Source organism: Lithobates pipiens, unplaced genomic scaffold (genome assembly GCF_037356315.1).
Source record: "Lithobates pipiens isolate NorthernLeopardFrog02 unplaced genomic scaffold, aLitPip1_a1.2 Scaffold_8, whole genome shotgun sequence".
Lineage (NCBI taxonomy): Eukaryota > Metazoa > Chordata > Amphibia > Anura > Ranidae > Lithobates > Lithobates pipiens.
In genome coordinates, this window is record NW_027507903.1 from 501,445,317 (window position 1) to 501,468,063 (window position 22,747).

At 40.6% G+C, this 22,747-nt stretch overlaps 1 long non-coding RNA gene across 1 annotated transcript; it reads right to left on the reverse strand.

The window, feature by feature from the left end:
• Window positions 1-1,037: 1,037 nt before the first annotated feature.
• On the reverse strand, window positions 1,038-22,280 carry LOC143960532 (uncharacterized). The gene is made up of 3 exons (XR_013270338.1): window positions 22,049-22,280; window positions 19,849-21,774; window positions 1,038-1,294 (listed from the first exon to the last, which is right to left on the reverse strand). It is a non-coding gene; the product is annotated as an uncharacterized LOC143960532 (long non-coding RNA).
• Between the last annotated feature and the right edge of the window lie 467 nt (window positions 22,281-22,747).

Below are 22,747 nucleotides of genomic sequence, written 5' to 3' on the forward strand. Positions count from 1 at the left end.
TCCAGTTTCTGACATTGCACAAGAATTTTTACAAAAAGGAATATTAAAGAAAGCACAATCAGTGGTAAATAATTGTATTTGGCCTATCAAGAATGCTGATGATTCATATTCTTTATCAGTTGATTTAAGATCACTGAATAAATGCATTACAAATTACAAACCTATTGTTTCTAATTTAAATTTAATGTCCCACCTGGATGCCAAGGCCGAAGTATTTTCTGTACTGGAAATCACCAATAGTCATTTTCTATATCATTAGCTAAAAGCTGTCAATATATACTTGCCTTCAGCTTTAATAAAAAAACCTATGCATTCACTAGAATAATTCCTGGATTGGACATTAGTGAAGGTATAGTGCACATCAATTATCAAAATTCTCTAAACCAGAATGTATTTTCCAGCATGTGGACAATTTTTTGTTGTCTACAACGAGTATAGAGGAACATGTCACTCTTTTGTCTGAGTTATTTATAATTGGGGCACTTTGCAGGTGCTACAGCGCTAAAAATAGCGCCTGAAAAGCGCTCTGAAAGAGCCGCTGCTGTGTCTACAGTGTTAAAGCCCAGAGGGCTTTCACATTACAGCGCTGCACTGGCAGGACGGTAAAATCAAAGTCCTGCTAGTAGCATCCTTGGAGCGGTGAAGGAGTGGTGTTTACACTGCTCCTGCCCATTGAAATCAGTGGGGCAGCACAGCTATACCGCCGGCATAGCGCTTTTAACCCTTTCTCTGCTGCTGGGGGGTAAAAGCGCCCCGCTAGTGGCCGAATATTGGCTTCCGAAATTGGCGCTAAAAATAGCGGCTTTTTACCATGGATGCTGCCCCCTGCCCCAGTGTGAAAAGGGTCTTAGAGTCGTTCAGCAGGTCTTCCTATATGTTACCCAAAGAATGGTTATGCTATTCAGAAAAAAATTCTACAGAAAATGCTGAATTGGAAGATGCCAAAAATTAAAGTACAGCACGCATGACTTTAAATCTTAAAGAGGAGGAGTGAATGGACACAGTGTCAGGAACCATGAAACAGACAGAGACAGAAGTACAATCAAATCACACTTGTTTATTAATAAAAATAAAAAGGTAAATAGGAAAAAAGTGTAGTCAAGCATAGCCAGAGTCCAGAAGCCAGATCAAAGTTCATAAACCAGATCGGGTAATCAGCCAGTCCAGACGTCAGGGATCCAAGGAGAGCAACTGCAAGCAGGATAGAAGCCAGGAAGGATGTCAGGAAGGATGTCAGGAGCTGGAAGGCTTAAAATAGGCAGGTCAGACGAGCATCATCAGGAACAGCTGGTAACTGTGGAAAGAGAAGAGAGCTGGCAATTAGCCGACAGCTGAGTGGCCAGCCCAGAGAAGGAAGGGCTAAGCCAGCCCTGACACACAGTTCACTTCAGTCTTCCGGGTTGATTGGAAACCTTTCTTTGTTTGTGAAAAAGAGGTTTCAAATAATGACAAAAAGGAGAAATTGCGTCCCGTTATATTTAAAATACACAGAATAATAGCATAAGGAGTATAGGCCAGTTTAAGAAAAATAAGTAAAGTAAGGTAATTAGAAATGTTATTAAAAAACGGCATAATAAAATATTATGGTTGTGCTATGTAAAATGAATAAGTAAATAAAAGTAACGTATTTATTGGCATATAACACGCGCAGGCGTATAACACGCACCCCAATTTTAGGAGGGAATTTTAGGGAAAAAACCTTTTAAGGAAAAAAACTTACATTTAAATGCCCATCAATTCAGCCTTATCAGTGTCCATCTGCAGTTGTCAGTAGAGGTCGACCGATATGGGTTTTTCTCTGGCCGATGCCGATATTTAGAAATCATGGCGGCCGATAGCCGATATATGATGCCGATTTTTTTGGGCCGATATGTTAGGCCGATTTTATTTTATTTATTTATTTTTTCCTTTTTTATTTATTTATTTATTTTTTTAATCCCCCTTGATCTAACACACCTTTCCCACTGGGGTGTTTTTCAGGCACTTTTGGGCTAAAAATAGCGCCTTTAAAGTGCCTGCAAAATGGCTCCCCTGCAGTCTGTGTCAAAGACAGAGTGCTTTCACACTGAGGCGATGCGCTGGCAGGATCTTAAAAAAAAGTCCTGCAAACAGCACGTTTGGAGTGGTGTATACCGCTCCTCCACCACTCCTGCCCATTGATATGAATGGGCACCACTGCCGAAGCGCATGCAATGCGATTTGGCAGCAGTGCTTCATGGGCGCATTTAACCTCTTCCTTGGCCGCTAGCTGGGTTAGATGTGCCCCACTAGCAGCCAAATAGCACCGCTAAAATGATGGTAAAGAGCCGCTAAAACTTGCGTTTTACCATCAACGCCTACCCGCTCCAGTGTGAAAGCAGTCTTCATAAGTGATACAGAAAATTTCTTACATTTAAACATTTATTAAACAAAACAAACCTCCAATCAGTTTACTTGTATGTATGATTTAGATTAAAAAAAAAAAAAAAAAAAAAACTATATATTAAATAAAAACAGGTAGTCAAAACTTTTGGACGAAAAAAAAAATGGGCTAACTTTACTGTTTTTATTTTTATTTTTTAAATAGTGTATTTTTTTCCCCAAAAAATGCATTTGAAAGACCTCTCTGCAAATGCCATGTGACATAAAATATTGCAACAACCGCTATTTTATTCCCTTGGATCTCTGCTAAAAAAATATATATAATTTTTGGGGGGTCTAAGTGATTTTCTGGCAGAAAATACAGGATTTTTACTTGTAAGCAACAAGTGTCAGAAAAGATTTAGTCTTTAAATGGTTAAACTGAGAACTTCTACACACTGAGATGATTTCATTCATTCAAGTGTAAACATTGTATAATTTTGTTCTTTTCTTGGCAGCCTGCCCAGAGAGGAGGAAGACGTTTCTATGGCAACTTACACTGACTTCTATTACAGAAGTCATTTCAAAGTCCCGCTGCAGTTCTATATCGGCTTTTTACCAGCACAATCAGCCGATGCCGATTAATTAAAAAACTGCAAATATCGGCCGATAGTTATGACAAGTTTAAAGTGTAAAGTATATTTTCAAAGAGCTAAAATATTATTTTAGCACAAATATGGAAATATATTATTGCATAATTTATTTGTTTTAATAATAATAATAATCATTATTATTAGTATTATTAATAATAATAATTATTGATATGAGTCATGATTATGTTATACTTTAAAAAAAAACTATACCATTATTTTAAGATTTTGAATAGATAGATCTAAGAGGAGTTAAAAGTAAAGAGAATAGCATTTAGAATGAGAGTTATTTCTAGCTGCTTCAGTTCTGAGGAATATTGTGTCCGATCATTTGATACAAGGATGAGTAAATGGGACATGTATGATGTTATGAATGTATTAAATCAATTTGATATGATTAATCATAATTCAGGGGGGATTGTTAGAATAATATTCCAAATTCATAATTCGGCACTTATAGGTGTTATAATATATTTATGGCAAGCTTGCAAAACATATTTGGTTTTATGATTAATCATAATAAATAGTATGTGTGAATGACCTTGATCAAGTGTTCAGTGAAACATATCCTCATCTAAAGCTGAGTTAGTAATAAGTTTCTGATGTAGCCAATTTGAGTATGACATATATGGTATCTTGGTACAGAATGTCATGAGAAGACAAAAATAGACATGTGTCTATGTAGCCAAAGCAATGATACATTATGGATTATATCTTGTTAAAATAAGTTTAGAGTAGTCTCAGTCATGTTAATACATATTAGTATACAGTTACTTAATGTAAAGTTGCTAATATGTGTTCATATTATGTAAATGTATGGTTATGATACTATATGAACAGCACATTATGTCAAGTATGGAGTGTTACATGTGAGCTTGTCAATCAAGCTCCATATGACTCTCTGAGATAGTATCTACTTTTGGATCGCACATTGTTGAAGTTAGCAGAAATTAATGTGTGCCATACAAGGTTCTAAGTTTGTGAGGTTATGACGTTCACATGTAACATATAAGCCAACGTTTCCAGATTGAAGGAGGACACTCACTGACACTCACAAGGACACTCACTCACACTCAGACACCCACACACACACACACTGAAGAGATGATACTGACATATTCACACAGAGACTGATGACTTGGGACAGCTGAATTCTTCCAGAAGTCTAAGAACATCATTTCTTGTTTCTTCTTGAATGAGACACAAAACAGCATGGATAGAAGGCAGCAACCATTGAAACACACATGCTTTCATAAGCCTATTACAGCTTTACAACTATTCTATTTCATATATTTTTACCTACACTGAACTGAACTATTATACTTTTTACATTGTATTTATGATGCCAAGTGTGTGACAAATAAACTCACACTTTCTTTTAAGTCAGTTTGACTATCAATGCTATTGATTCGGAAACGCCTCTGAGATATAAGAATATAGACATAAATAATATTCTTACAGTATACAATGAGTATTGATTGCTATAAATGTCCTTTTATTAGGTGACATATTTGTGGTCAACTAGGTCTTATTTATATTGTGATAATCATTCTTGAAATTTGTATCAAGTATTCTTAATCCACAAATAAAATTATTAATAAGTGAAACAAAAATCAATAGAACTTAAACCATGTGTAAAAAAGTAAACCATATTGTGAATAAAGTGACTGATGCGCTTTTGAACAGTTGATCAATCTTTGATATATGCAAACTAATTGTGAGGCCGCTTACACACGGGCGGATTGTCTGTCCAACTTAGTCCGCTGAACCGTGTTTCAGCGGACAATCCGCTCGTGTGTGGGCTTCAGCGGACTTTTTCAGCGGACTGTCTGACGAACAAAGTCTTACGGAATTTCCGTAATTTTGTCCGTTCAAACTTGGTTTTGTCCGTCCAAACTTGGTTTCAGCGGACAGTCGGCTCGTGTGTAGGCAAGTTGGACGGACTAAGTATGGCACATGCTCAGAAAGGATTTACACGGCCGAAGGTTGCATTGCAGTGTATAGGACGTCGTTTTTCTAGTCCCGTCGTACGTGCTGTACACGTCATCACGCACGCTTTCAGCGGACTGTCTGCTCATCGTGTGTGGTCAAGTCCGTTCATTTAAATTTTGAACGGACTGTCTGTCGGATTGTCTGACGAACTTAGTTGGGCAGACAATCCGCCCGTGTGTACGCGGCCTTAGTCTCTATTATGTACGCAGTTAATTGGACCTTTCTTAATATTTGTAATTGTTTTTCTTAGGACATATATCAAGTGTTCATATTCCTCAAAATGAAAAATGCAAAATAAGATGAAAGTAAAAAAAAAAATAAAAAAAAATAATTCCAAACCAAATATGGTCAGTAGACCTTAAAACATGTGCAAAATAAGTAATTGTGCAAAATAACAATAATAAATAAAGTGACTGGTGCTCTTTTAAACATTTGATTAATCTTTGCCATATACAGGCAAATTAGCAATCCTTGATATGTACACAGATAGTCCTTATTTAAATATTCAGTGAATCAGGTGACAGGTGCTCTTCAATTTATCATAAATTCATGTTTGTGCTCCCCTTGTGGTGCCATACTCACCAAATAGCTCTCCCCTCAAGAGGGTATCTCTCATTCACAGTTTATGCCACTGTGCAGCAGATCCTAGATCCTCACCTCTATGTAACTCTCCTCTCCTTCCTCTTTTAAAAGCTCAGCCCCTCTGTTCCATCCACATGCAGAGAGATAATTGCATCCCATAGCATAATACTGTTTTATATCCCTTTATTTTGTTTATGCACTAAACTAGCCCACAAATTTTCCACTCTCCTATTCGAATTTTGCGAGTGGAAAATGAGGGCTTGCAGGGTGGTCTGCCTGGGAGTGGGGGGAGCGAGCCCCGCTGGCGGGTGGGTTTGATCGGGAGCCGTTCTCCCAGTGATCGCCCCGGGAGAAGAGAGCATGGAGGAAGAGGAGAGCCACAGGGTCGCCGAGCGGTATAGAACGCTGTTACAGCTTACATTCAAATTGCCTCCGCCCTGCTCGCCGCCACACACAGCCCCACCTCCCTCTGATCCCACACCTGTGATAGACAGAATGCAGGCCCAATGCTGGGATGTGTTCTGTCTATCACAGGTGCAGGGTCAGGAGGAGGCGGGGCTGTGTCTGACGGCAAGCAGAGCGGAGGTAATTTCAATGTAAGCTGTAACTCTGTGATCCTGTGGCTCTCCTCTTCCTCCAGTCATGATTAGGCCACCCCCTCTCTTCCTTCGCTCTGGTGAGGCTGCAATGTGGGGCACAATGAGGCTGCAATGTGGGCCCTCTGCCCTGGAAAAGCTGCAATGTGGGGCACAATGAGGCTGCAATGTGGGGCACAGTGAGGCTGCACTGTGGGGCACAGTGAGGTTGCAATGTTGGCACTGAGAGGCTGCAATGGGGGCACGGTGAGGTCGCAATGTTGGCACAGTGAGGATGTAAGGGGCACAGTGGGGTTGCAATGTGAGGCACGGTGAGGCTGCAATGTTGGCACAGTGAGGCTGCAATGTTGGCACAGTGAGGCTGCAATGGGGGCAAAGTGAGTCTGCAATGTTGGGAATGGTGAGGCTGCAATGGGGGCACGGTGAGGCTGCAATGTGGTCACAGTGAGGCTGCAAGGGGCACAGTGGGGCTGCAATGTTGGGCATGGTGAGGCTGCAATGTTGGGCATGGTGAGGCTGCAATGTTGGCACGTGGGGCTGCAATTTGGGGCACGGGGAGGCTGCAATGTTGGCACAGTAAGGCTGAAATGTTGGCACAGTGAGGCTGCAATGGGGGGCAAAGTGAGACTGCAATGTTGGGCAGGGGGAAGCTGCAATGCGGGCATGGTGAAGCTGCAATGGGGGCACGGTTAGGCTGCAATGGTGGGCAGGGTGAGGCTAAAATGATGGGCACAGGTCATGCTGCAATGATGGGCACAGGTCATGCTGCAATGATGGGCATAGGTCATGATGCATTGATGGGCACAGGTGAGCCTGCATTGATGGGCACTGGTGAGGCTGTGCTGAGGGGAACTGGTAACGTTGTTAATATTTATTTTTGTAACTTAATTCTGCATAAAACCATGTCATTTCATGAGATAATTTATGAGGGTGTGATTAGGGGCAGAATTAGGGGTGGGGCAAGGTAGGGGTTGGGTGGGGCAACTGGTGGCAAGTAACCCTTGAGGCCTGGCTAGTGGCTCAGGACTTGAAATTTTGATCCCTGCACTAAACGAAATAAAAGGTTATAATACACAACACAAGGCACTGGAAAAAGTAGTGAAGAAACATTGGCCAATTTTAAAATTGGATAAAGTATTAAAAACAATTCTTCCACAGAGACCCACCTTCATCTACAGGTAAGCACCTACCCTGAGAAACAAACTTGTCCACAATGTGCTAGACCCTCCCAAATGAGTCAGTATGTTCAAAGAACTAAAAGCATTTTACAAGTGCAAAAAATGCCTACCATGTATAAACAGAAACATTCCGACCTACAGTTATGGGCAAAGAATACAGAATCAGAGAGTTGATCACATGCAACAGTACGCATGTAACTTATGTTATAGAATGCCCCTGCCAGCTGCAATACGTCGGAAGAACAACAAGGCCACTATTCGTCAGAATCCGAGAGCACATCAACAACAACATCAAGAAAGGATTCACTAAACATAGGGTATCTAGACACTTTAACGACTATCATCAGAAAGATCCATCCACCATGACAGTCTATGCAATTGACAAACTAAAAGGACATTGGAGGGGAGAAAACAAGAAGAAAAAAGTTTCATAGAATGAAACTAAATGGATATATTTGCTTAATACTCCCCAACCAGAAAGTTTAAACATAGATATAGACCTTAACTGCTTTATTTCCAACTTTTAAATACAATTATAATATTGATTAAAATAAAATAATATCCTATCTTCCAACACTTTTTAATGCATATATAAAGACATAAAGAAATCTATTAACAATTTTAACATCCAACAATCATATTTTCTCCCCTAATTAATAAGTAATTTTAATTTTTAATGAATGTAATAAAAATTATTTTATTTTTATTTCTATTTTTATATTGTAAAGTCTCTATTTTTTATATATAGTTGTATTTTATATATTTAATGCTGCCAGAGCATTTTTAAATGTTTCTTAAATTTAAATCAATTTATGTGGTTTTCCGTATTTATGTAGCATATAAATGTGATGTCCCCTTTATAGAAAAATATGGGACTTGCGGGCTAAGGGACACAACCGGAATGTCTCTAGCACTATGTCCAGGTGAAAATTACAACTTTATTTAAAAGTAGTATAAACCGAAGGACAGGAATAGCATTAGGCTAAATTAGGTATAACAGACTACCACATTCAAAAGCAATTTGTGGGCAAACAAATGTATAATGGACTTGGTTATTAGAATTCTGGACTAACCCAAAACTGCATTTGCATATCAAACTGAAATTTGGTCTAACCACAAATGCCCAGTTGGGGTTAGGTGGGGTTGCCAGGTTGCCACATGATATATATATAGCCGGGAAGTGTAGTAAGATGGCACCGCTTCTGATGATGTCGTGCTGATGAAGCGCGTAGGACAGAGCATCCAGCATCATTGCGTCACTTCCTGTTTGAAGCCGTGGAACGCATATCGTCCCTGACTGTGTGAACTAAATAAAATGGATATAAAACGGTATTATGCCATGGGATGCAATCTTTTCTCTGCATGTGGATGAAACTGAGGAGCTGAACTTTTAAAAGAGGAAGGAGTGGAGAGTTACAAAGAGGGGAGGATCTGGGATCTGCTACACAGTGGCATAAACTGTGAATGTGAGATACCCCCTTGAGGAAAGAGCTTTTTGGTGAGTGCTACCACAAGGGGAAGCACAATAAGAAGCATGAGCACAAGCATGAATTTATGATAAATTGAAGAGCACCTGTCACCTGATTCACTGAATATTTACATAAGGACTATCTGTGTACATATCAAGGATTGTTAATTTGCCCGTATATACCAAAGATGAATCAACTGTTTAAAAGAGCACCAGTCACGTTATTTATAATTATTCTTCACTTATTTTGCACATATTTTTAATGTCCATCTATATTTGGTTTGGGATTTTTATTTTTACTTTCATCTTACTTTGCATTTTTAATTTTGAGGAATATGAGCACTTGATATAGGTCCTCAAAAAAACCTATTACAAATATAAAGAAGGTCCAATTAACTGCGTACATATTAGTGACTAACAATTAGTTTTTTTGTATATTTTAAAGATTGATCATCCATTCAAAAGAGCACCAGTCACTTTATTCGCAATACGGTTTGCTTTTTTCAACATGGTTTAAGGTCTATTGCTTTTTGTTTCACTTATCAATAATTTTATTTGTGGATTAAGAATACTTGACACATATTTGAGCAATCATTATCACAATATAAATGAGACCTAATTGAGCACAAATATTTCACTTAATAAAAGGACATATTCATTTATAGCAATAGAACAGCGCCACACCTACTACCCCAATCGATTCTCATAAGAACTGAGTGGCTGGAGGGGGAGGGGGTGTAGGGGTACAGCAGTACAAGCTCTGGGGGGGGGGGGTGGTCTAGAAGTATCAGTGTGGGGTGGCTGGAGCTGGGGGTGATCTAGCAGTATCAGTGTGGGGTGGTTGAAGTACGGCAGTACCAGGGTTGGGGATGAATGGAGGACGGGGGGGGGGCGTCAAAATGCAGATTCGCCAGATTCGTAGACAAAGATCCTTTCCCCGCAACTGCACTGAAGATAGTTCTTAATGACATTGACTGTGTGTTTGGGGTTGTTGTTCTGCTGCAGAAAAAATCTGGGGCCAATCACACGCCTCGCTGATGATATGGCATGATGGATAAGTATGTGCCTGTATTTCTCAGCATTGAGGACACCATTGATCCTGACTAAATCTCCAACTCCAATTGCAGAAATGCAGCCCCAAACTTACAAGGAACCTCCATCATGCTTCCCTGTTGCCTGCGGACATTTATTATTATACCGCTCTCCAGCCCTTTGCCAAGAAACTGCCTCCTGCTACAACCAAATATTTCACATTTTGACTCATCAGCCCAGAGCACCTGCTACCATTTTCTGCACCCCAGTTAATATATTTTCATACATAGTTGAGTCACTTAGACTTGTATATATATATATTATCTCACAAAAGTGAGTACACCCCTCACATTTTTGTAAATGTTTTTATATCTTTTCATGTGACAACACTGAAGAAATGACACTTTGCTACAATGTAGTTTAGTGAGTGTACAGCTTGTATAACAGTGTAAATTTGCTGTCCTCTCAAAATAACTCAACACAGCTATTAATGTCTAAACCGCTGGCAACAAAAGTAAGTACACCCCTAAGTGAAAATGGCCGAATTGGGCCCAAAGTGTCAATATTTCATGTGGCCACAATTATTTTCCAGCACTGCCTTAACCCTCGTGGGCATGTAGTTCACCAGAGCTTTACAGGTTGCCACTGGAGTCCTCTTCCTCTCTTCCATGATGACATCACGGAGCTGGTGGATGGTAGAGACATTGAGCTCCTCCACCTTCTGTTTGAGGATGCCCCACAGATGCTCAGTAGGGTTTAGGTCTGTAGACATGCTTGGCTAGTCCATCACCTTTACCCTAAGCCTCTTTAGCAAGGCAGTGGTCTTCCTGGAGGTGTGTTTGGGGTTATCATGTGTGACTACTGCCCTGCGGACCAGTCTCTGAAGGGAGGGGATTGTGCTCTGCTTCAGTATGTCACAGTACATGTTCGCATTCATGGTTCCCTCAATGAACTGTAGCTCCCCAGTGCTGGCAGCACTCATGCAGCCCCACTCCATGATACTCCCACCACCAGGCTTGATTGTAGGAAAGACATACTTTTTACTTTGTACTCCTCATCTGGTTGCAGCGACACACACTTGACACTATCTGAGCCAAATACGTTTATTCTGGTCTCATAAGACCACAGGACATGGTTCCAGTAATCCATGTCCTTAATCTGCTTGTCTTCAGCAAACTGTTGGTGGGCTTTCTTATGCATCATCTTTAGAAGAGGCTCCTTCTGGGATGACAGCCATGCAGACCAATTTGATGCAGCATGCGGCATATGGTCTGAGCACTGACAGGCTGATCTCCCACCCCTTCAACCTCTGCAGCAATACGTCTATTTCCCAAAGACAACCTCTGGATATGACGCTGAGCACATGCACTAAACTTCTTTTATCAACCATGGCAAGGCCTGTTCTGAGTGGAACCTGTCCTGTTAAACCACTGTATGGTCTTGGCCACTGTGCTGCAGCTCAGTTTCAGGGTCTTGGCAATCATCTTATAGCCTAGGCCATCTTTATGTAGAGCAACAATTCTTGCACACATATACACACTGCATATATATATATATATACAGTATATCTCTATACAACCAATTTATTTGTCCTGGGACTTTAAATGAAGCACAGCACATATGTTCAACATATAACTAGTTTCCAACATTGTTGTTTAATAAATTAATAACTATTGCATACAGAAAGAGGATGCAATGGTAACAAGCTGATTTGTAATGAATCCATATTAATGCCTTTCATTCATAATTGAATATAGTGTTGCCCATATACTCCAACTGGCAAGTACATGATTAAAACAAAAATTGCATCCATAAACTCGACTCATTTTGTGACCTTGTTTACTCTTCAGCAGTGTATAGTATCTGTAAGATTAAACATCAGGCATGTACTATACCTAATGGTATCTCGTAATATATATATGTAGCACTGACCCCCCAAAGGAGGCATTGGTTTTATTGGGCTTACCATTACCTTCTTGAGTGCTTCTCCGTTTAGGGTTTCCCGTGGTAGATGGCCCAAAGAACTGTGGAAACTGACACTGAATCTCCTTTTGGGTTATTTATTTGAAGCAGAAACAGCGTCTCATAGGTTAGGGTAAAGGGTTAGGAATAAGTTCAGGTACTTTGGACTGCAAAAAATAGAAAGTCTCTTATAGAAAAAATTCAGAGAATAGCAACCGTTCCACAGCTGGATTTTACAACCCCCGGATAGACCTCCTCTCACTAGGCCTAGCAACCGGCAGGGTGCTAAGGAAAGTCTCTGCCACAGACTTGAGCATAGAATACTTGAATAAAAGTCTCTGCCACAGACTTGAGCATAGAATACTTGAGTAAAAGAGGGAAATAGACAAATTTAAAGAGCTATCATACGGTACCAGTATCTTTCATCCGATCCAGCGATACCGTATGAGTGTAGATCCATGTAGTGTCCTTCAACTGAGCATCCGGGCTTCTTCAGAGAAGCCAGCCTTGTGCATGGCCTTCTCCTGAAGAGTCCTCCCCTGGGGTTTCTCCAGTTGCTGGGCCTCTCCCTTAGATGAGAGGGCACCAGACCACCTTTGAATCAATAGGCCCCAAGATCCATTCAGGCCTGTCCCTGCAGTTGCGTTGCCTCGGGCTAGCCAGCCCCGAGACTTGGAAATGCATGGTTCCGCACCTAGGGCCATGGGGCTGGTCAGGAGGACCAGAACCAGTCAGATAGAAAATATTTTTCGGAACGCCTGGACACATGATGTCGATACCTTAAATACCACCTCCCAGAATGCACAGCAGGAGAACACTCCCACTGGGCTGGTTCCGAAAGAAACATGGCATTCAATACAACCAGAGACGAACGGCTGAGTTTTTTCCATATGCATATGCTTTTAATGTCAAATGTGAGTAGTTTTTAATATTAATAAACGAACGATCTGGTTAAGAATGTATTACACTATGGATATGTCTTTCCTCATATATAATTAACGTTGGAGACCATACGGACGGAATAGCGAAGCTTCACCCAGTGCACCAGCAGCAGCCAGAGAGCAGCACAGTGGCTTACATTGTGAAGGTCCATCTAGCCCCATAAGGGGCATTAACTCTGGTGAGAGCATTTACATACTATAGCACTGAGTGGCGCACCGGGGATGAAGTTTTCTAATTGAAGACCCGCACTGTTTGCACGAGTGAATGAAATATTCCCTATTGACTTTACGCATCAATTACAGCAATAATCTGAGGAGGCAGTATCATTAAGCCAAACATTAATTTTGGACTTATATTGGACATAGATGCGTCTTCATGCGATTATTGGTTGAACACATTTCTGATCCCTGGCTGTTCTGATCCCTAGTCGCTTTTTTGCACTTATTTTGCACATGTTTGCACAGTTTGTTCTGAACTAGCACATTGTTGGATACAAACAACATTTTCACCATTTTGTATATCTAAATGAATGTTTATATATTTTTGATATTCACTCATAGCAGGCTGACACGTATAAGATAACTTAATATCTATTTTGGATATAATTATGATGGAACACGAATGTTGATTCAATATTGATCACACATATATTTTTTCAATTAGGATATAAAATTGTTTTAGGAAATCTTTGCACGCTATTGCCAATAGCTTTTTATTTTTTTTAAAAACACCAGGTTTTGGTGATAGGTTAATTTAATCACATCACTGATAGGGTTTAGCGCCATAACCTTTTTATTTTACACTATTCAATACAACCAGCTAGACGTGCTTACCCTTGCCGGTGGTGACAGCGACACCTGCGGCCAAGGAGAAACTCAGTACAAGCCAGTTGGACTGGTACTGAAACCATAAATTTAGTAAATTAGCCCCAAAACCAAACTGTGGTTCCAGGAAAGTTAAAAAAAAAACATAGTGCTTGCTTGTCAGGAGCCAGCTATATATATATATATATATATATTTATTTTTTCTTCTTAAAGCAGTGTGAATACATGAATCCGGCTGTTATTAGTCTCCTGCACAGCAGAGCTCAGCGAGAAGGCGGGAATAGAAGAAATAGAAATAGTGTGCTGCGGTGCAAGGAGCATGTGGATAGGAGGAGGGAGCAGGGTAATGGAGCAATGAGTTCATTGGTGCGCTGCTCCTTTTTTTAAAGACTAGTCACAGCCATAGAGTAGGGAAGAGTTGTGCAGGTGAAAGTGAAACTGCAGTAGAGAAAAATTATAAATTTTCTGAGAACTACGCTGTGTGGCAGATCTATGTAAACGTCAGGACTGGATGGACAGGAACACAAATCATTTGGCTTGAAAAACAGCTTTCTTATATGTATGCCATCTATGTATTTAGCCTTTTGCCTGCAGTTCAGCTTTAATTAATAACAGCAGATTACCTGGGAAATATACCGGGTATATTGTACTGGACACTGGCACACCAGTCGCTCTTGTAGTGTCACTGTCCTCCTTCCTCTTCTTTTTTTTCGTGTTTCAGGAAGTTTCTTTTAACTACAAATCTTCCTCTCCTTTAATGCATTTTCTATTGTAGCGCACTTTTATATCGCTCTCATTTTTCCTCATTAAGTTTTTTTCTATGCTATAATGATGACTCACGGTTAAAGATGAACTGCAGTCTAACGAAAAAGCCGGAGATTGTTTTAAATGAGCTGCTTATGAAATTGCTATATGCAGTCAATTATCACTTGTACCCCCCTCTCTCCTTTCCTTGCAAGGAAAGAGCAACTAAATTGTAGTCAAGTGCCAGGTACCCTCTCAGACTACCCGGGGGGTGTTCAACAGAAGTCACAGACATACTGTATGTATGTATATTATCTGTAGCATTTCTGGCAAGGGACTATTTCCTCCACCCTTTTTAACGAACGCAAGTTTGATCCATAGGCCTTAAAGTGATTACACTTTGAAATGCTCTACAGGAAGTAGTAATGACCAAGCGAATAAGAAAATATGTAAAAGGACAAGGTAATTTTTTTACAATATACACTGGTAATAATATTGGTGATAATTATGCTGGTGTAATACTGGTGATATGCGGATAATAATTATTTAAAGTGGATGTAAGCCTTAGACATGAACTATGAACAGAGCATATCCCTCTATAGTGTGTACTTGTCTCAATTCAGAGTGTCCTTTCTATCTGCTGCTTCATTCCTGTGCTACTGTATATGCATTAGTTACTTCTGACAGGTTTTCCTGACACCAACCGAAAAAAAGGGACAGGGGATGGAGCCCCCAGCACGTAGCCTGTGATTGATTGCCTCAGCCCTGTTCCTGTGTGCCGGGGGGGGGGGGGGGTGTCTCCTGTTTTCTGAAAGCTTAGAGAAGCTGTAGCAATAATGGACTTTTAACCACTTGCTGACTGTATACATATACAGTGGCAAAGTGGCATTGCTGCACAGGATCATGTACCTGATTATACACAGTGGGAGCTGATCAGCGGGTCCCGCTGACTCAATGTCCCCCAGCACCCACTGATCCTTTGGTACTAAGAGAGAACAGCGGTCTGCTTATGTAAGCAAGGCAGATTGCCGTTCTGTCAGTACAGAAGGTATGGATCCTGTGTTCCTGCAAAGCAAGAACAAGGATCCATGCCTTCCCCTAATAAAAGAAGCTCCCATAGTACACAAAAACACAGGCTAGGCACACAGTTAACCCCTTTGATCGCCCCTAATATTAACCCCTTCCCAGCCAGTGTCATTAGTATAGTGATAGTGCATATTTTTAGCACTGATCACTATATTAGTATCACTGGTCCCAAAAAAGGGTCAAAAGTGTCAGTTAGTGTCTAGCCGTCTGCCCCAATATTGCAGTCCCGCTATAAGTCACTGATCGTCGCCATTACTTGTAAAAAAAACGTAGTTTGCAGACGCTATACCTTTTGCTCAAACCAATCAATATACACTTATTGGGATTTTTTTAACCAAAAATATGTAGCAGAATACATATTGGCCTAAATTCATGAAGAAATTCGATTTTTTTACATTTGTTTATTGAATATGCTTTATAGCAGAATTTCTTTTTTTTATTATAAATTATAAACAAAATATTTTATTTGGCTGTTCAATGACCAGGCCATTTTTTGCGATACGGCACTGTGACGCTTTAACTGCCAATTTGCACTGTCATGTGACGCTGTACCCAAACAGAATTTACGTCCCTTTTTCCCCACAAATACAGCTTTCTTTTGGTGGTATTTCATTCCCTCTGCGGTTTTTATTTTTTGCGCTATAAACAAAAGAAGAGCGACAATTTTGAAAAAAATGCAATGGGGGTTATTTACTAAAGGCAAATCCACTTTGCGCTACAAGTGCTGTAGATTCGAGGGGGACATGCAAGGAAAATAAAAAACAGCCTTTTAGCTTGCACATGATTGGATGCAGGCATGTAGTGGCCATTGGGACTACCGGGAGTTTCCCGGTGGGCCGCTTTGAGTTACATCCTGTCAAAGTAATGGCTCCAACAGGATCACAGGAGGCCCCATGATACTCTCCTGTTCCCCCCCACGCTGTCCCCGTCTGTCCCCCACCCCCCATGCTGCCCCCCTCTGTCCTCCACCCCCACTGTGTCCTCCACCCCCACTGTGTCCTCCACCCACACTGTGTCCCCCTCTGTCTTCCACCCCCACTATGTCCTTCACCCACACTGTGTTCTCCACCCCCCACTATGTCCCCCTGTGTCCTCCATCCCCACTATGTCCTCCACCCCCCACTGTGTCCTCCACCCCCCGTGTCCTCCACTGCCCACTGTGTCCAACTGTGTCCTCCACCCTCCACGGTGTTCAACTGTGTCCTCCACCCCCCCCCCCCCCCACAGTGTCCTCCTGTGCCCTCCACTACCCACGCCGTCCCTCTGTGTCCTCCACCCCACTCCCCAACAGCATATATATACTGTTTTTGTGCGTGTACACAAAACTAAAGTGGCCCGGTCTGGATGGAGTCCAGACCCAAATTTTTGTCCCAGTACAGCCCTGATTGGATGATAAAATCAGCAGAGCTTCCCCTCATTTCAGATCTACCCCTTAGATTTACAGCGACTGCACTTCCAAGTGCACTTGCAGTGCAAATTGGATTTGCCTTTCGTAAATAACCCCCAATATCTTTTACTTTTTGCTATAATAAATATCCCACAGTTTTTTGTCAAAAAAAAAAAAAAATTTTCCTCAGTTTAGGCCGATATGTATTCTTCTACATATTTTTAAATCGCAATAAGCGTATATTGATTGGTTTGTGCAAAAGTTATAGCATCTACAAAATAGGGGATAGATTTATGGCATATTTATTATTATTATTTTTTACTAGTAATGGCGGCGAGCTGGGATTTTTATTGGGACTGTGATATTGCGACGGTCAAATTGGACATTTTTGACACGTTTTTGGGACCATTGACAATTATACAGTAATTAGTGCTATAAAAATGCACTGATTACCGTATAAATGTCACTGGCAGGGAAGGGGTTAACGCTAGGGTGTGCTAAAGGGGTTAAATATGTTCCCTAGTGTGTGTTATAACTGTGGGGGGATGGGACTGTCTAGGAGGAGAAAGAGATCGGTGTTCATACTTCTTTTTTTTCATACTTAGTATAAACACACAATCTGTCTCTACTCCCCTGAAATCTCTACTGCTGCTATCAATCTGTCCGATGAGGAGAGACATAGTGGTGGGAGCCTCTGTGCTAGTGCACATCGCTGGATTGGATGGGCTCAGGTAAGGAAAGGGGGGGGGGGTGTCTCTGGGGCAGCTGCAGCACAGAAGGTTTTTTGCCTTATTGCATAGAATGCATTAAAGTGATAAAACTTAAGGCTTTAGAACCACTTTAACTTTAGTGTATTTTCTATTGAAATTCCACATAAAAGATTGGAACTATCTTCATTAATTTTCAGAAAATACTGTATTTAATGTTTGGGGGATTTAAAGTGGTCATAAAGGCAGAAGAATTTTAACATTAGTGCATTCTCTGCATTAAGGTAAAAAGCCATCTGTGTTCAGCTGCTCCCCAAACCCCCCTAAATACTTACCTGAGCCCAATCGCGATCCAGGGCTGTGCCTGAGAGCAGTGGCGTTCTCCTCACTCTCTCCTCACTGGACATGGGGCAGCAGTGGGAACCATTTGCTCCTGCTGCTGTCAATCACAGTGTCAGGGCTGGGCTCAGCCCCCCTTTTCAGTGCTCAGCTGTTGGTTAATTGCCAGCACTCATCGTTCCACAGTGCCTCATCTAGTGATCATTTACTGCTCGTCAGCCAGCCCCTTTTGGCTATTTAAACTGCCTGGTTCATTTATCCCATGCTTTCGCCTTGGTCAACATGTCTGAAGATTCTCAGTGGTGTTCCTATTAAAGACTTGCCTGGCTGATGTCCCTTCTGGTTTCTGTACCCGTTTGCTGTCTCCGAATACACTGATCTTTAGCATCCTGATATACTGGCTTGCACTGACTACCTACTTTGATTATCAAACCCTGGCTATGTTTTGACTACGTTTACTATTTGTACCATTTTTACCACTATATTAAAAGGTGTGGTTTTTACTGCATTTTCTGTCTGCCTGATTCATGGTTCCTGACAGTAGTTTAAGGCCATGAATTCAGAACATGCAGGCAATCCACCTAGTGGTGATATTTATTCCATATTGAATGAGCAGGATCACTATATGAGCAGGATCACTCCTGCAGTTTTTCAGGAATTCATAAATGATGTCCTCCGAGATATGTTGCAGTGTGGTGGTTTATCTCAACGACATTCTCATTTATTCTAATTCCCTGCCACCACACAGATATCTCTCATGTGCTACAGAGGCTGAGACATAATAACCTGTATTGCAAGTTGGAAAAGTGTGAGTTCCATCGTGAACAGGTTAAATTTCTGGGTTATGTTATTTCTACTGCTGGTTTTTCAATGGACTCAGAGAAACTATCTGCAGTTATACAGTGGCCTCGACCCGTAGGTCTACGTCCGCTACAACGTTTTCTTGGCTTTGGCAATATTTTTCAGAAGTTTATTCATAACTTCTCTTCTCTGCTCAAACCAATGACTAATATGACTAGAAAGAATAGTAACTCGCAGAATTGGTCTCTGGATTCCATTAAAGCCTATGAGCATCTCAAGGCTGCCTTTGTTTCAGCTTCTGTGTTGGCACATCCTGATCCCACATTACCCTTCATTCTTGAGCTTGATGCATCTGAAACTGGAGTTGGTGCCCTTCTGTCTCAACGCTCTACCTCTGAGAGCGCTATGCATCCGTGTGGCTACTTTACAAAGGCAATTGTTTCCTGCAGAATGCAATTACGAGATTGGGAACAGAAAGCTGTTAGGGTTCATTTTAGCTCTTAAAGAATAGAGGCATCTCCTCAAAGGTACCACTGTGCCGGTTCTCATTTTGACTGACCACAAAAATCTCACATTCTTGTCTCAGGCAAAATGTTTATCTCCCAGAAGGATGCGATGGGCTCTTTTTCCGTCAAGCTTCAATTACGTAGTCTCATTCTTAACAACAGTTTTCCTCTGCTACCAAGATGAAGTCGGTTCCTGCTCCTATGATACCTTCCGATCATATTTTAACCACTGCTCGTACCAGTTTCACTTAACCCTTGGGTGACAGAATTCTTGCCGCTCAGATCCATTCTCCTCCCGAGAAACCTTGTGACCACTGCTTTGTCCCTGAGAGTCTCTGCACTGCTTTGCTGCAGACTTACCATTCTGTTTCTTTTTCTGTCTCTGTTCCTGCAAAAGTCAAAAGTTTTGGGATCCACTTTGCTGCAAGCTTTCTCATTTCCAGTCATTATGGATAATGGCACCAGCTCTCTCATGTGATATTCTCAGATATGTAGCAATACTTTTGGCTGATATTCAGCAGTCCTCCATGATCATGTCATGGATGGCTTTCACATTTGCAGGCACAGAGACAGAAACAGGCCTTCCACTGGGTTTCTCAACTTCAACATCAAAATGGCCAGTTTTAAAATCCAACCCAACGTTTAACAGTTGCATATAAAGGGCCACTGTCACTCAAAGTTTGTGACATTTCATCATGGATCTGCTTTGTACCTTTCCCTTGGAGAAGCAGCTACTTGATTATGGTCCTATGCTCTTCCACATTGAATTTTTCTGGAGTAGCTGCCATGTTCATTTTGGACCTGAAAAAGAAAGATAAGTTAAAATCATAGGTAGTTGATTTTTGCACCAATGGATATAGACAAATTGGCCAGTACACCCAGCAATTTACAGCTTCCTAGTTACATTTTTTCTGGGTAAGGCTCAATACTTATTAGCACCCCTTTGTAATTTTTTTTAGCACTGATCGCTGTAGTAGTGTCACTGCTTCCCACAAAGTGTCAAAAGCGTCAGTTAGTGTCAGATTGTCCGCAATACTATCACAGTCCTGCTATAAGAAACTGATCACCACCGTTACTAATATTAGAGGGTAGCTCCACTTTTGTGGGAAAAAAAATAACAAATAAAGAAAAAACAATATAGTGCATATATTTGCGACACGAATCATATTGTAATTGAATGTTATTAACAATGACCTTTTCAATCTGCAGCTTTGTAATTTTCTGAGAATTGCAATATGGTTACCTGGGGTTGTTTTTTACACAGAGTTTGTACTGACCACTCCCCAGAAACATAATTTCCTCCTTGTGTGATTGGCTCACCAATTTCCCCAGAAATCTGCACTAAGATATGTCAGATTTCAGGCATCCCCTGCAACAAAATTTTAATTTTTGGAGAGATCCATTCAATAGGAACTCGGGATGCAGACCAAGCAGATTTCCTCATTAGTGCTCTGCTGCTGCCACACCTGACAGTTAATGATGAAACCACTCCCATTAGACCCACTCAGAACAGAGGCAGAGACAAACACACATGGATTTATTCAGAATAACAGAAGGTAGGAATCTGCAACAAAGTTTGTTATACTACTTGTAATGTACATAGATCACCCAGAGGGGAATGTTTTTTTTCTCAACAAAAGTGAAGTTGTACTTTAAACAAATAAATCAAAACTCCAGTATATATTCCATAGTTTGTAAATGCTATAACTTTTGCGCAAATCAATCACTATACGCTTATTGGGATATTTTTTATTTTTTTTGCCAAAAATATGTAGCAGAATACATATAGGCTTCTGAAGGTCTTGGGTCTTGGCACATCAATGAACCTCCACTGTCTCCCTAAAAGGAAAAAGATTTGGGGAAAACAGATCACTAAAAATGTATGTAAAATTATATTTGTGTTTTGCTATAGTTTTGTAACTGTTAAAAATAAAAAATTTTATGGTTTTTTTTGTACTTACAAATTTCTTTTCAAGAGATTATTTTCATTTCTAAATTTAGTTTTGGGGGGAGGGGGGATTTTCTATTTTTTTCTATTTTTATTATAATATAAGTCCTGGTGATACATAATACTTATACTTAAAGAGGAAGTAAACCCTGATGGGTTTACTTCCTCTTTCATTCCCTGCAAAGGCAAAGCATAATGGACTACTATGCATCGCATAGTAGCCCATTATGTGTCACTTACCTGACACAGGAGCCAGCGATGTCACCGCTGTCCCCTGTAGTCCGGCGCATCCATCTTTTCGGTGGGGTCTCGCAGCTCCGCCGCTGTCATTCGGCGGAGCCGCGATGACGTCACTCCCGCGCATGCGCACGGGAGCCGACACGCGCGGCAGCTCCAATGTTGGAAATGCCGCGCTCAGTGCACCTGCGCGCAGCTGTCTACGGCGCATGCGCCGTAGACAGCGGTGCCTGTCTTCGGGCAAATATCTCCTAAACCGTATAGGTTTAGGAGATATTTCTTGGACCTACAGGTAAGCCTTAATTTAGGCTTACCTGTAGGTCAAAGTGGTTTGTAAGGGTTTACAACCGCTTTAAGTACTTATCTTTTAAAGACACAGCATGATACCCAGCAGCTGACCGCCACTATGAAGAAGGTCTTGTTCTGGGTCCTGATGTTTGGCCTCCACCGTCCCTAAATAGAAGAAAATGTAGGGAAACAGATATTATACACCAAAGTTCATGTGTTTTTTGCTTTTTAATAGTTTTATACATTAAAAAAAAAAAAAAATATATATATATATATATATATATATATATATATATATATATTAATTATATGATTTTTTTTTGTACTTTTTTGTAACATTTTTAAGGGTTTTCTTCATATTGTTTTTATTTTGTGTGTGTTTTTGTTATTGTATTGTATTATTATTTTTTTTTTAAAAACTGCTGCAGAGGGGACTTACCTTTCATATCCTGGGTACATTTGAAGTAGAGGCACTAAAATAGCTTATTGTCTCCGGAAAGGATGACAGCGAACCATCCTCTGAAGCCCGAGCAGGATCCTCTGTCAATCTTCATTGGCCAGTCAGTGGTATCTAACTGGCCTGATAATCTGCAGACTCATCGGTGCCATGACAGGGAAGATAAAACCTATAAGAAAAACACCATTTTAGTATGGGGCTGCAACCCTGCAGTACAATCAGTTGTAATTGTAGAATAGAAACATTTCATATTTTTCATTTTGGCATATGATTTTAATTTTAATACATAAATACAATATTATTATTATTATTAATATTACTATTATTAATAATAATAATAATAATAATAATAATAATAATAATAATAACAAGACATAACACCGTTCACATTGCAAAGAGAATGCTGGTACATGGGGTGAAGCTGTGTTCACTTTGAATGTCAAAAATGTGCAAATTGGGCATTTAAGGCTTGCTCACATCATCTGAGTGTGGGCAGATGCCTACCTTATGTTGTGGGTTTGTGTGTTTATTAAACCAATGTGTACTGTGACTTCAAAGTTTTAGCTGATGTTGCAGGGTTTGGGTCAGTTATGACACATTTTCCCTTGCAGTTATATCACTTCCCAATGAGAAGGGCATCATTGAGGGCAGTTTGGTGTGGGACGCAGACCAGTTGGACCT